Source organism: Bombina bombina, chromosome 9 (assembly GCF_027579735.1).
Source record: "Bombina bombina isolate aBomBom1 chromosome 9, aBomBom1.pri, whole genome shotgun sequence".
Taxonomy (NCBI): domain Eukaryota; kingdom Metazoa; phylum Chordata; class Amphibia; order Anura; family Bombinatoridae; genus Bombina; species Bombina bombina.
In genome coordinates, this window is record NC_069507.1 from 197,412,194 (window position 1) to 197,427,639 (window position 15,446).

Sequence of the window (15,446 nt, forward strand, 5' to 3'; positions counted from 1 at the left end):
TTATAGTGGCGGCGATGTCCGGTTCGGCAGATTAGGGGTTAAAATTTATATTTTAGTGTTTGCGATGCGGGGGGGCTCGGTTTAGGGGTTAATAGGTAGTTTATGGGTGTTAGTATACTTTTTAGCACTTTAGTTAAGAGTTTTATGCTACGGCGTTAGCCCATAAAACTCTTAACTACTGACTTTTAAATGTGGTAGCAGGCTTGACAGGAGAGGGTGTACCGCTCACTTTTTGGAAGACTCATAATACCAGTGTTATGCAAGTCCTCTTTCCTTTAGGAATCACTATAATATATTATGCAAGTCCCATTGAAAATATAGGATACGCAATTGACGTAAGTGGATTTGCGGTATTCCCGAGTCTGGCCAAAAAAGTGAGCGGTACACCTGTACCTGCAAGACTCGTAATACCAGCGGGCGTTAAAAAGCAGCGTTAGGACCGACCAACGCTGCTTTTTATGGCTAACGCAAGACTCGTAATCTAGCCGTCTGTTTTTATTTTTTGTTCCAGTCACTATAGTGAGCTATAATAGATCATCACAATTGGGTGCACACAGGTATGCTAGCCATTATGCAAGGAGGACTATTTCCCCCTAGCCCCACTGGGGAGTATTTTGACCATCAGTGCAGGACCAAACCCATAATTAAAAATAATAACACCTAGACACACATATATACATGGTGGGAAAACATCACTATTGTGAGTTCTAATAGATAATTACAAATGGGGGAACACAAGCAGACTAGCCATTATGCAAGGGGGTCTAATGCCCCCTTGCACCCACTAGAGAGGCCCCTGACCATCAGTGCTGGACCAAACCCATAATTCCAAAACAACATAAATTGTGTAATACATAAATATCATTACACAATGTAATTTGTTGAGATGTAGTTTAGATTGGTAAAATGCCAGAAACCCACAAGAGTATTGATCCAGTATCTGCTTTTCTTACTGGAGATCATGTAACATACTTTTATTCCAGTATGGTCTCACATAAAAGGCCATAGAAACTCATTTTATTTGTTTGCTATTTTGTTGAATCTGGATTTTCCTGTAAATGCACTGTACCTGTTGAGGCCATACGTAATAAGTAGCTTGTATTGAAAAAAAAGAAATGTTCCTCAGATTTATTTACTAGACATCAGTCTTGATACATGTTTTGCGAATACATGAGATAATAAGAAATGGTATAGCTCCTACACAAAGTCTATAAAACCAAAAATTTTTCAAAAAGTTGGTTGGAGGATATATGACCCTTAGTGTAGAGCTGAGTAGACTGGGGTGTGGTTGGACCATATAGTGGGGTCAATTTAAGTTTACTAGCTGAGATTTTGGTTTTACCTTGTTTTTTCTGTGCTCTTGTCTAATTATTAAAGTATACCTAATTTTTGATGTCTGGAGGCTGGCTGAAGTCTTTTTTTGTTTTTGCTATAGTTTAATTTATTAATGTGCGAGCGGACATGATAAGATGTAGCGTATCATGTCCGCTGCACATCGATAAATGCAGAAAGAATACGCTGTCAGCATTTATCATTGCACCAGCATTCTTGTGAACTGCTGGTGCAATACCGCCCCCTGCAGATTAGCGGCCAATCGGTCGCTAGTAGGGGGTGTCAATCAACCCGATTGTATTCGATCGGATTGATTTCTGTCCGCCGCCTCAGAGCAGGTGGACAGGTTATGGACAGCAGTCTTCATGCTCGCCGGAAACATGGGGCATCAAGCTCCGTAAGGTGGGTGGTATGTGCTGTGGGCAAAGTCAAGACAGTAAGATCATTGCTATTTGGTCTAAGAGCATTAATTTAATTTTTGCTGGTCATTGTTTTCAATGTGAAACTGTGACATTTATAAGGAAGGGAGACTGACTGGAGAAATAGCAGAGAACAGCTTGGAACTTTAATAGTCTATATCAATTATGGTTAAGCAACATCACTCCAGTTTTGCACATATTGACCTGGAGTCTTCAAAAGTTTCTTATTGTACTTTTAACGTCTAATTTGAACCATGATATCACAGCTTTACTTTGCATGTGATTGAATGAGGGTTTGTGGAATGGTGAGCAAGTTTATGTGTTATGTGGGATAAAAAAGGAAATGTGTTTTAAGCATTCTTAATGTTCCAATGGGGAAACAGAGAAAAGTGGTATTGGATGTAGTGGGTAATAGGTAACAAATCAGCAGCGTGTGCCAGAGAATGGCTAGAATTGTAACAGACAGACAAGGATGGTCAAGGATAGATTAGTTTAGTGACACGCTGGTAGAACACATGCTCAGAAACTGAACAAATCAGTAAATGTTTTTTTTGCAAGCATTATTAAAACCAACTAATCAGTGCTTTAACTACATTATAGACAAGAGTTGCTATCTGACACAGAGAGCACATGAACTGGAAAAGATTTAGGGCCAGATTACAAGTGGAGCTGTATTTATCGCTCCTGCTCAAGCACTAACTCCGCTAGTAGTAAGCTTTTTGCGCACATCAGGTAGCGCTCGTATTACAAGATGAAAGTAAACAGTTTTCGCTCACGCACTAACCCGATGGGCATAACGCACATTCTCAAGTGCGCTAACCAGACATAATTATTTTGTTATTATCATTGTAACTATACTTTGTAATGTAGTTTTGTGACACTTTTTTTATTTTGCAAAACAGCTAACCAGAGCTCTTAGGATGCAGTAATCATTCTAGTGTAAACAACGATTGCACTAACTCGTTCACGTTTATTTTCAACTTGTAATATGAGCGGTAAACCCGGTACACGCAAAGAGCCATGATAATCCCCTTTTCACTTGCACATAACTGTTAGGGGACTACTCGCAATCTGGCCCTTAGTTGGCAGATATGAATTCTGTAAGTGAAGCAAAAGCATGGGTAATTAAAGGGATACTGCACCCAAATTTGTTCTTTCATGATTCAGATAGAGCATGGAATTTTAAGCAACTTTCTAATTTACTCCTATTATCAATTTTTCTTCATTCTCTTGCTTTTTAGTTAGGAACAAATTAGGTTCAAGTGTAAGGGACAGTATAAAAATAATAACCAAAAAGGATTCTAAGAAAATATATTTTAAACTGCTTTAGTATAATTAAGGTTTTCTGTATTGAAACAGCAGTTGACCAGGGTTCAAGCCCCCTAGATAAGTTTGAGTCAATCTATTTGATTATCTATTTAGATTACTGAATACTCATGTACAGTTTAATTCATTGACATCTCAGGCACTGCACTGTAAAGTTGCACAAAATAATACATGTTTTTTACACTCATGCACATATTACACCAAGGGCTAAAACGTATGCAGTGCAAAAGCAGCCGCATAACGGTAGCTCTGTCACTGTAAGTCGTGGAAGAACATCTTTCACACAATCTCAAACGTTACAGCAGCTAACAAGTAAAATGATATCTATTATTTTCTTTGCCACTAGAACATAATTGATGTAGTACCCTTTGACTATTATGTTGCTGGGTAATTGTGTTGGGGTAGGAGGTCAGCCATAAGGATTTATTGCAGATGGGTCATGGTTTGTGTTAATTGTGATTGTACAGAGTAAAAAGCAATTAGTGGACTTTTGTAAAGATGTCTAGAAATCCCTTTCAAAATAATTTTAAAATCATATGATAGATAAGAGGAATCACATTTAAAGAAAGCATATTAGTCTTTACTCTATTGGCTATATTTATGTGAGCTGCTGCAGTACAAGTTTTCAGCCTGCCACTATAAATCAGGTAGTGATAAGGACTTAGCAAGTTAACATTCTCATTTCTCTCTGATGTACTTATGTATATTTTGGCTAGAAAACTACAGCTTTCATTGTCCTGTAAAGCTTTTTAGGTTTATGATCTAGAATCAGACCAAAGAATGCCTGACATTAAGATCCTTGGGAAAACATGATTTTTCTCAGAGTTATCATATAGACTTTTGTAGGCCTCCTTCTCAGATATTTTTATCAGTTTCCAATAAACCCTGTGAAAGGCGGAACTTTTTGGGTGGTTGCCCACAATCTTTTAGATCTAGGAATGATCACTTGTGTTCTTCTTCAGTAATGAGGTCAACATTTAAATTCCAAAAAGTAGGTAATGACTATCCAATCTTGGGCTTGAATCAGTTGAACACATTTGTGATGGTTGTTCGCTTCAGAACATAAGCATTGCACATTTCTGATCTTGGAAATGTATGACTGTTGTAGATGTGAAAGGTGCCAACATACATGTTCCCAGATATTTGTGGTCAACAGTGCAAACGTTTCTGTTTGTTATCCTGTTTTGCTAACGCCTTATATGGATTAAATTTTAGTAAATGTTGAATTTGTAGAAGAGCCTGTCCACACACCTCCTTAGTGATTTGATATCATAACTTCTATGTAACCTGACCTTGCACCATGACATAGAGCATGTGTTGTTTTTACTGGTCTCTCAGTCAGTAGTTACAGTGGATGCATCTATCAGTATCATTGGATCTTGGCACCAAGCACAATGATACTCAGTTGTGGTCTAATCTACAGTAAAGTGCATTTCAGATGGAGTCTTGAAGTCATTTCAAACAGACAGAAAACAATTAAGTTGATGACTTTCCATTACCCTAATTATATACCTAACACCCTTTTGTTGACTTAAGACGCATAGGAAATAAACAAATATGCTTTAGATATTTTCTTTATGTTGCCAGGTGCAACATTTTAAGACCTAATTACACAATTAGCAACTTAATTGTGACTACAATGTGGTCACATCTTGATGACTTCAGTAACCACATCATAATAAATAAATCTGCACTTTACACTGAAATAAAATATACCACACCACAATCACCTGTACCACATTAGAATAACTCACGTGATAGCTACCCTTGTGGTATTACTGCAGCCTGATGTAGGCAGGAGAGACGTGTTTTAGAGAAAATGTTTCATTTACTTTATTTTCTTTTAGCCTCATGTATTGTTTACACTTCTTAACATAAAAATTCCATTTCAGAAGTTATCACTAAAAACCGGATTTGAATTAATCTAGTAATGCTGAGTAATGTTTTCTTTCTTAATTGACAAAATATCATCTATGACAAACATTTCCATTTTAAAAGAAAAAGAAGTTACAAAAGCGATAGAAAAAAATAAATAAGTATAAAACACATCAATAAGATGGAAAAAAGTTAAAGATCATTAGATTACAAGTGGAGCTCAAAAATATTAGTGCTATTGTGCTCTAACATCGTTTAAGTTACATCAAAAGCGTTTTTATTTTTGCGGACATTTTATAAGTGGGCTAGATTACAAGTGATGTTCTAACTTAAGTTAGCGCAATATTGAAATTAAGTTAAAGTTAATCCACGTGCATATTACAAGTTGAAAGTAAATACGTTCGCTCAGGTGCAAACAAATTTAACATGCATCAGGTTAGCGTGCTTAAAGACCTCACATAAAGGGTTAGGGATAAAATAAAAGTTGCACCAAACACAACATATATATATTAGAATAAACAGTTACACTCATATAAACACTATCTAATATGATTAAAAAGGTCCAGGTACATTTTATATATGTATATATATATATATATATATATATATATATATATATATATATATATATGTGTGTGTGTGTGTGTCTAAATTATAATTCTAAAACAATATTTCATGTTTTCTACTATGTATTTACTGTAAATACTTAACTTTCCAATTTTTTAAAATAGGGAAAAATGCTTTTTGTATTTTTAAATTGACATTCCTATATAAATATCTGTATATATCTATACATGTATATATTCATATAGCTATATAGGTATACATATACATGTTACATTACCATTATCAGACAAAAAAAAATCTATGCGAAGAACATTGGATTGTAAAATATGCATAACTCACTTCGGGTTGCGCGCTTTAGGTATAACACAGTGTCGGGTTAGCCCACATGAAGAATTAGTTATCTTAAGGCACGTTATTTAAATATTAAATATACAATATTGAAAAATATTATAATTATTAATAATTATAGTTATATACTGTGTATATATATATATATATATATATATATATAAAATGTATGTGTTTTTTAGAATATTAAAGTACATCTATAATAATTATTTACATTAATTATTCATATTTTTCAATATTTTATATTTAATAAATACATAACACCTTAATATAACTCACAACAGGTTTTGTGCATGTAACCCCAACATGAGTTATATTAAGGTGCATTATATATTTATTAATTATAGAATATTGATATTAATAATTAATGTAAATAATTATTATAGATATACTAAAATATTCTAAAAAAATACATATAATATATATATATATATATATATAAATACAGATACAAAATCTGTTTTTTTTAGCACACATTAACTATAATTATCATCATTTGTCTCAATATTTTATATTTAATATTTACATAAAGCGTCAAAAGACCTAAAGCGCGCAACTCGATGCTCATTATGCATATTTTACATTCCAAAGTACTTCACATAGAAAAATATGGTCTTAATATTTTTAAATATATGTTGTTAATGTAAAATATATATCTATACCTATATATCTGTATGAATATATATATATATATAAATATATATATATATATATATATTTGAAAAATATATGTAAAAATAGAGGTGCACACAACTTATCTAATGTGCTCGCAGTCCCAAAAAAAAGTTACAATATGATAATGAAGGAAGGACAAACACTCAATAAGTATAAGTCAAAGTAGGACCAAAGGCTGCACAAAGGCATAACAACGCCTTATTACTACAACAATTATAGTTGGCTTAGAACAGGTGGGACGTCTATCCTCCACCCATTTTTCATCAGGTAAACACACTTACAAAAATGTATAAAAACATAAAAAACACACAAAGCTGTGTGATTACGCTCAGATGATATGCACAAATCTTACCAGAGATGCTATAAATAAGGCAATAGTAATTGTGTTGCAACACTAATACTTATACTTTAAGCAAAGAAACAGCCAATTGTCTGATGATAAATGCTGTAAAAAGTGTGACAAGTCCAATACTGCAGAATTATATATGATAACAAGGGTAGCTGTGGGGCCCCATAAGAAAAAAAGGGACTACATTTGTATTAGAGAGTCCGTGACCAGGCACTCAAGTGTTGAGAAACACGCTCTGGTACGTAGGCAATGAACTCCATACAGGCATAGTCAAAGTGATATAAAGATTTCACAGGAACGAATATCACTGAAATCAATGGGTATCCACTTTATGCTTCTTGTTATGAATCACATGTGTTTATACATATACATACAGTCCCGTGTCCAACTTTAAATTTGGACTTGTGCGGGGTTGCAAGACTTTAAAGAGCCATATTTCACCTCTAATTCAAAGTGCCTGCTTAACCGCTATCAAGGAACATTCAGTAGTAGTACCTTATTTTTCTGCAGTTTCTCAGCACGGGTAGGTATAGTCGGTCTGTATCTTCACTTGCAGATAGCCCCCGTTGATCCAATCCGGCGTTAATACACACACAGCTTGTGTTAGCGTAGAAATTAGATTGTCATCAGTTCACAGAATATATAATTCTTTATTTAAAATAATAACATTTTCCTGTGTGTAAAGAACATTAAGCTGTGAAATATTAATAACTCCTGTCGGGTTATTGCACAAGCAATAAGTGTTAGTTTTATTCTTCTATGCTCTCAATTAAAGTTTATGGGGAGAATAAATTAGTGCAGTCAAGATATCCGAAGTCCTTTAGTTAGCATGTGTTGGGTTTCACTTGCACATAAAAGTTTTAATCTCAACTTGCTAACAAAGCACATAGAAACTTTACTTCTAAATAGCGCACCACTTGTAATGTGGCCCAGTGTGCGCTAAATAAATGTCTCCCATGTTAAGATTCTCTAGTAAACCCTTTTTACCATCCACTTGGGTCACTGCACTACCTTTTTACCATCCACTTGGGTCACTGCACTATCAATTGTCCTCCATTTGTAATCTATATGTATGAAGTTTCAAAATATGGTCTTTATTTTAAAATAATTTCTAAACCTTTTATATTCCCCTAATATTTTTATACAGACATTTTGTTATGTATTCAAAATTTGTAATGTTTTTGATTACTTAGTGTGGAGAAAAATTGAAAAGCTAAATTATATTTGCATGACGTCTTCATACATAGTTCTCTCATAGTTATTTGAACTAGACTTGTGCAGCCAAGACATTTTCAGTATGTTTGAAATTTTCATACCGAATATTCGGGGAAATTTGTTTCCTCGATTATTTGTTGGCAGCACTATTCAGTATTTATTTAGTTTACAAGGAAACTGGGTCTCTTGAAAGAAGAGGATCAGGTTAGAGTGCTGTTCAGAGTGCGGTAAAGTATTAACCCATAAAAAATATATATAAAGGAAATGAATGAATGAATACTGAGGATTTTCGTCAGCATCTTTGAATTTTCTTTTATTTTCTTTGGTGCGTTCATTCGAATATTTGTTTCTTTAAAACAGAAACAAATATCTGATTTTTGTCATGAATGTGCATGCGTATTCGAACAAATGTACATCTCTAAAATGAACCACAGAAAACTTTTAAGTGTAGGATATGACTACCATATGTGCAACGTGGTAATGGTATCATTTTGCTCTGGCAAATCTAACCTCTTATTTCTTCAGAATTAAAAATGATTGCTTTAGTATTTTTGCATTCAGTTAAAGTAGTTTAAATAAAATTTATATCTTGATTATGTTTCTAAATATTTAATTATTTTTTTCAATTTTATAACCTAATTCTCTATTTCATTGAGACACATATGAAGATAATTATTTAAACTATTACTTTGTATCTCATATGAATAGGTAATTATACCTTACATGTGATTTTTCTCAAACCCCCACCCATCTTTATTTTCTTTCCTCTTTATCAATTTTACATCAAATATATACAGAGCAAAATAAAAAAAAACAATTCACACAACATAAAAAAAATCACAAAAATATAATGAATAGAATTGTATCATTTACAATTATGTCCATTATCTAGAAAAAACACATATAATTTCTCCTCTCACATCCTCTTATCGTTATAAAAAGAAATAGCTTGATCAGTATATATTAGGAAGTTATCCTCACACAACAGCATCAGTGACAGTTTGTAAACCGAAAAGGGTAGAAAATATTTTTCTGAATATCTAAAGTGTATGACTTAATCAAGACAAGACATTTCTTCATTAACAATATTACTCCCTTTTCCTGACTCACCTCTTTTGCGCATTGCTCTACTACTAAACAATCATACATTTTCACCTAGGATTACAAGTTTTGCGTTAGAGGCTGTGTGGTGCTAATGAGCAGTTTATGCTCACCGCTCACTTACAGACATTTTCCATTATAGTTAAATAGTTAGAAATTTTATAATTAATTCCTATTTTTTTACAAATTGATTGCCAAGTTTGATTGTAAAGTTGCTGTTTTAATATTTCTCAAATCTAAGTTGTTATTACTCTCCTTCCGTTAGCAATATATGGAACAGCGATCAATCATCCAACTGTCTGTCACTGACAGAATTGCTAAACCCATCTGTTAAACAAATGCAGAGCAGTGTTAATCCCGTTTGTCTGCCAGAGGTACAGCTATGTAAACTTCTTCTAACTGCCACAGAACTTAAAATGTATTATATCAGTTTGTTGATTTTTTTTTTTTTTTAAATAATGCAGTACTAAAGCATGTAAGGCCAGTAGAATGATTGGTTGTAAAGGGAGAGGCATTTGCAGCAGGAATAGTGAGGTTCTTATGCCACTTTATATTTCATTAGTTAGGCCTCATCATAAGTATTATGTGTATTTCTGGAAGCCATATCTTCAGAAAGATATAAATAAACTGGAATTTGATCAATACAACTTACAAAGACAGGCTCAATGACCTAATTATGTACAGCTTAGAGGAGACAAGGGAAAGAGGTGTTATAGAAAATGTTAAGTATATTAAGGGACCTAATAAAACCAAGGCTGTAAGTATTTTTCACAAAAAGAATAACACCAGAACAAGGGGTCATGATCTCAAGTTGAAGGGTAGAAGGTTAAGGAGTAATTTGTGGAAGTACCTCTTCACAGAAAACATGGTTGCTTGATAGAATAAACTTCCATTAAAGGTGGTAAAGACAAACACTGTGATGGAATTCAAGAATGCTTAGGATAATTATTAATCTATCATACAAGTTAATCAAGCTTATACTTTATAGGAAACATATGTACACTTTTTGGGCCTATGGTTCTTATCTGTCATCAAAATCTATTTCAAACTCTTTTAAAATTATATGTGATTCCTTCTACCTGCCAAATACAGAAGAGTACAACCCCTCTCTTTCCTGCGGCACACACAAACACACATATATATATATAAAAAGAAAATGTTTGTAAATGGAAAAACACGTAAATTCTTAGAACTGGTTAGAGTGTTTTTCTGAGGAGAATCTCCTTCATGGATTCGCAAGGTTATACACTTAGGAAGCAAATATTTAGCTTTTGGTGCAGACCCATTAGATACAAATTAATTTTATATCTGAGAAGAAAAAGTGATACATAATAATATCACTTATAAAAGACTGGGATTTCAGCACTCTTTTTATAATAATTGATAAATAACACTCTTATGATACAATATCAAAACTTGTGGGTTTATTGTGTGTCAGGCTAATCACAAGACCTGAACAGTACAAAGTGCAAGAATGCATTGAAAACACTAATTACATATGAAATACAATAATAAAATTTATTCTAAAATCCTAAATCGGACATAGAAGTGGGACCGGTCCCTACGTTAACCAGGCTGAATCGAATGATTACATGAAAAGCATGAGCCGTTTTAATTCAAAATAAGGTGAGAGTAGAATATACTCTAAGCAAGTCGTCAGACCATTCGCGGTTTTAGTAATCAACTGATACAGACTTTTAGGCTCCACCTCTAACTCAGCATTGTTTACAGCAAAAAATGATTTGTGCATGTATAGTAAAACACATTATAAAGCGGTCTGCATAAAAATTAGCAACAACTTATCTGTATATACAGTGCCAAATCAATCAGAAAGAATTCTCGTATATATATGGCAGAAGATCAAATGCTAGAGAATATGGCGTTACTTATCATGAAAAAGAAATAGTTGAGTAGCATGAGCAATTTTAGCAACAGAACAGTTCAGTATAGATCAGTCTAGTGTTAGTAGATGCTCCAATTGATATGCAGTTATTCCTTGCAAGGAACTGTTATCGTAGCAGAATATAAGCATGCATGCAGTGATTAAGCGGCATCTATCAAGCAATAGAAAAGTTCACCAAACCAAGTTGGGATATGTTGAAATAGCAACAGAGAGAGTCAAGCAAGTAATACGTCAGTAGGTAGTGCAAAAACTGACATAAAGCAGCCAAGTGTTTAGTTGTCTAATAAACAGGAGTAGTAGCTAGTACAGGAATAGGCACAGGAGGATACTCTTATGATAGTATACTGTACCCCTCTGTCGACTGAACCTTCCCTTGTCAGCTTTGGATCACGTCGTCCAGCCGTCAGTGCCAAATAATGTATGCTTCAGGTGGAATGGGGATTTTACCTTTTTTTCCCCTCTCTCCTCCTCCTTTCGGGAAGCATTTGTTTGTTCGCTTGTTGGTTTGCTTGTCTTTTCCTCTCGAGTATGTTGTGTTGAAAAGCTAGTCGCCTTTATCATCTGCACACACACAGAGAGGCAGAAAAATAGTGGCCAATAAAGACATGTTTTAAACTGGCATAGATGAAAGTGACCATTCAGAATGTTAATAGGGAGCATAAAGACCACTTTTACCATTTCTTCATATTTCTTCTTTGATGCCAATACAAACATTTAAGAATAGTTGGTAAAAAAAAACCATACAACAGTAAATGACAAAAAGCATAGTAAAATAAATTATACACAAATTAATTTTTTAAGGTTACTGTAGACTTTCAGGGGTCGAATTGTCAAGCTCTGAATGGAGCTTGATGCCCCTATTTCCGCGTGAGCATTCAGGATCGCCAGAAACAGTGGAGACCGCTGCTCCATAACTTGTCCGCCTGCTCTGAGGCTGCGGACATCAATCCTATACGATCGGACTGATTGACACCCCCTACTATCGCCCGATTGCCCGCAAATCTGCAGGGGGCGGCATTGCACAAGCAGTTTACCAGAACTGCTTGTGCAATGATAAATGCCCACATCGTATGCTGTCAGCATTTACCGATGTGGGGCGGACATGATACACTACATCGTATCATGTCCATCAGCACTTTAGTAAATCGGACCCCATGTGTAAATGGATCTGTTGAGAAAAAGATGGAAAAACGACCAAGGTCTTGGGTAATAGTAAGAAATTTAAGATCATCAGATTCAATTAGGAAACCTTAGTTCTTTTCTGTGTAGCTATATGTGAAAAAAAATAACATACACCATTTTTTAATACAAACTAGAAAACATTTTTATAATCAATTATCCTAGGTTACAGAAGGTGAAGTGGAAATGCTTCTCGTGGGAAAAACATGTGCCTCTGTGTCATTAATAATATCCAGGTTATTCCATCACAAAGTTAGTATAATCACAATTTTTTTACAAAATCAGAAACTCATAGGGCCAGATTACAAGTGGTGCGCTATTAGCTATTAGCGAGAGTGCAATATTGTAATATCAAGCCTGCGTTAACTTGCGCATGTATTATATGTTAAAAGTAAATGTCTGGTAAAAAAAAATATTACTAAAAATATTTTTTAAGGTTTCAAAGGTATATAGTATATGGTCATGTATTTGACTGCAAAGTCAATAAACATATATATATATATATATATATTATACATGTGTGTGTGTGTGTACATATGTGTATGGGTGTAAATATATTTCTATATATGTCTATACATGTGTATTTATATACATAAATACAAAAAAATACATATATATATATATATATATATATATATATATACACACATGTATAGGCATATATATGTATATATATATATATATATATATATATATATATATATATATATATATATATATATATATATATCTTAAAAGAGAACAATAGAAATCAGCGCTAAGTGTACCACCCCCAGACAAGACTCAAGCTACTAGAGTATGAACCGGCTGCCTAATACCTGAAATATTGACAAATGATAAGTCCCCACCTAGCATTGTCCTATTTCAGACTAGTGAGAAAATGGGTAAAAAGGATGGTATCCAGGCGCACTGTTCATGTAAACATATACAGATATGTATCAATATATATGACAGAGGATGTATAGTGTATATCATTAACACATAATATTGCAATGATATCAAATGTAAATAACCAAAATGTCAGTTGACATAAGATCCAAATAAGCTAAGTCAATGTTATACGTAACACTGTATAAGACAGTGTAAAACACATCCAAATATTAAATAATTGGATAAATAGAAAAAATATGTATATAGACTTGTTAATTCTTCAAATATCAAAAAGAGTCCCAGAACAATATAATTCCCCCTTCGTTGCACAAAAAATTGTGATGAGTGAATCAGTTCTTAAAGTGGTATGTCCATATTGTACAAAGTAAACAAATCAGTCCCCAATTTGCATGATATACGATCTTATTCTTATGCAGTCCACATACTAGAGATGAGTGCCTACTTACTACAAATAACCTCAATCCTATGAGGTAAGTAGATGCGTCCCTTTAAAGGGATACTAAACCCAATTTTTTTCTTTCATGATTCAGATAGAGCATGAGATTTTAAGCACCTTTCTAATTTACTTCTATTATCAATTTTCCTTTGTTCTCATGATATCTTGATTTGAAAAAGCAGTAATGTAAGCTTTAGAGCCGGACCATTTTTTGTTCAGCACCTGGGTAGCACTTGCTGATTTGTGGCTAAATGTAGCAAACCAATCAGCAAGCTCTACCAAGGTGCTGAACTAAAAATGGGCCAGCTCCTAACCTTTTATTACTGCTTTTTCAAATCAAGATAACATGAGAACAAAGAAAAATTGATAATAGGAGTAAATTAGAAAGTTTCTTAAAATTGCATGCTCTATCTGAATCATGAAAGAAAAAATGTGGGGTTAGTATCCCTTTAAGGAAAAAACGTCCCACCGCAATCCAGGAAACCGCTTCTATGCCCCCTCAATATGGTAGAAGTATTTTCTTCCTTCACAGATTTGTTTTATGCTCTCCTCTCAGCAGCACGATGTGTCATAGACATATAGAAAGGGAATACAAATGCAAAACAGTAGTGCAACACTGTATGTAAATTTAAAAGCGTTTTTTATTTGCTAAATATAAAATGCTCACATTTGTAAACCTCAATCCAATATGAGGTATCAGTTAGACATGTAAGATTAGTTGATAACAACAATTGCGATTTTCCAAGAACATATATTCCAGAATACATCAACCATACATGCAGGAAAAGATAAAAGCAGTTTTAAAATGTATGATTAGATACAGTCTCTTCAGTTGATCTCCTTACGCGTTTCAAAGGTATTTAAGAAATAGGTTACCTTCTTCATCAGAGGTTTGACACAATATCAACTGAAGAGACTGTGAAGGAAGAAAATACTTCTACCATATTGAGGGGGCATAGAAGCGGTTTCTTGGATTGCGGTGGGACGTTTTTTCCTTAAAGGGGCGCATCTACTTACCTCATAGGATTGAGGTTATTTGTAGTAAGTAGGCACTCATCTCTAGTATGTGGACTGCATAAGAATAAGATCATATATCATGCAAATTGGGGACTGATTTGTTTACTTTGTACAATATGGACATACCACTTTAAGAACTGATTCACTCATCACAATTTTTTTGTGCAACGAAGGGGGAATTATATTGTTCTGGGACTCTTTTTGATATTTGAAGAATTAACAAGTCTATATACATATTTTTTCTATTTATCCAATTATTTAATATTTGGATGTGTTTTACACAGTCTTATACAGTGTTACGTATAACATTGACTTAGCTTATTTGGATCTTATGTCAACTGACATTTTGGTTATTTACATTTGATATCATTGCAATATTATGTGTTAATGATATACACTATACATCCTCTGTCATATATATTGATACATATCTGTATATGTTTACATGAACAGTGCGCCTGGATACCATCCTTTTTACCCATATATATATACAGCTCTAGAAAAAATTAAGAGAACACTACAAAATGATCAGTTTCCCTGGTTTTACTATTTATAGGTATGTGTTTGAGTAAAATGAGCATGATCATTTTAAAAATAAATTAAAAACAAAAACTGCACTTTGCCATTTTGGGGGTAAAGTTGACTGCTGTAGGGTGTTAGAAAAATGCCTTTACATTGCAGTCTACAGGAACAGTGTGTTCCCTGTAAATATTTATGTATACATAATAACATAAATATATATGTATATACATATATATTTACACTTTGCTGCCATCGCTGCGCTACTTACCCCCTTTGCTTCTCTAATTCTCA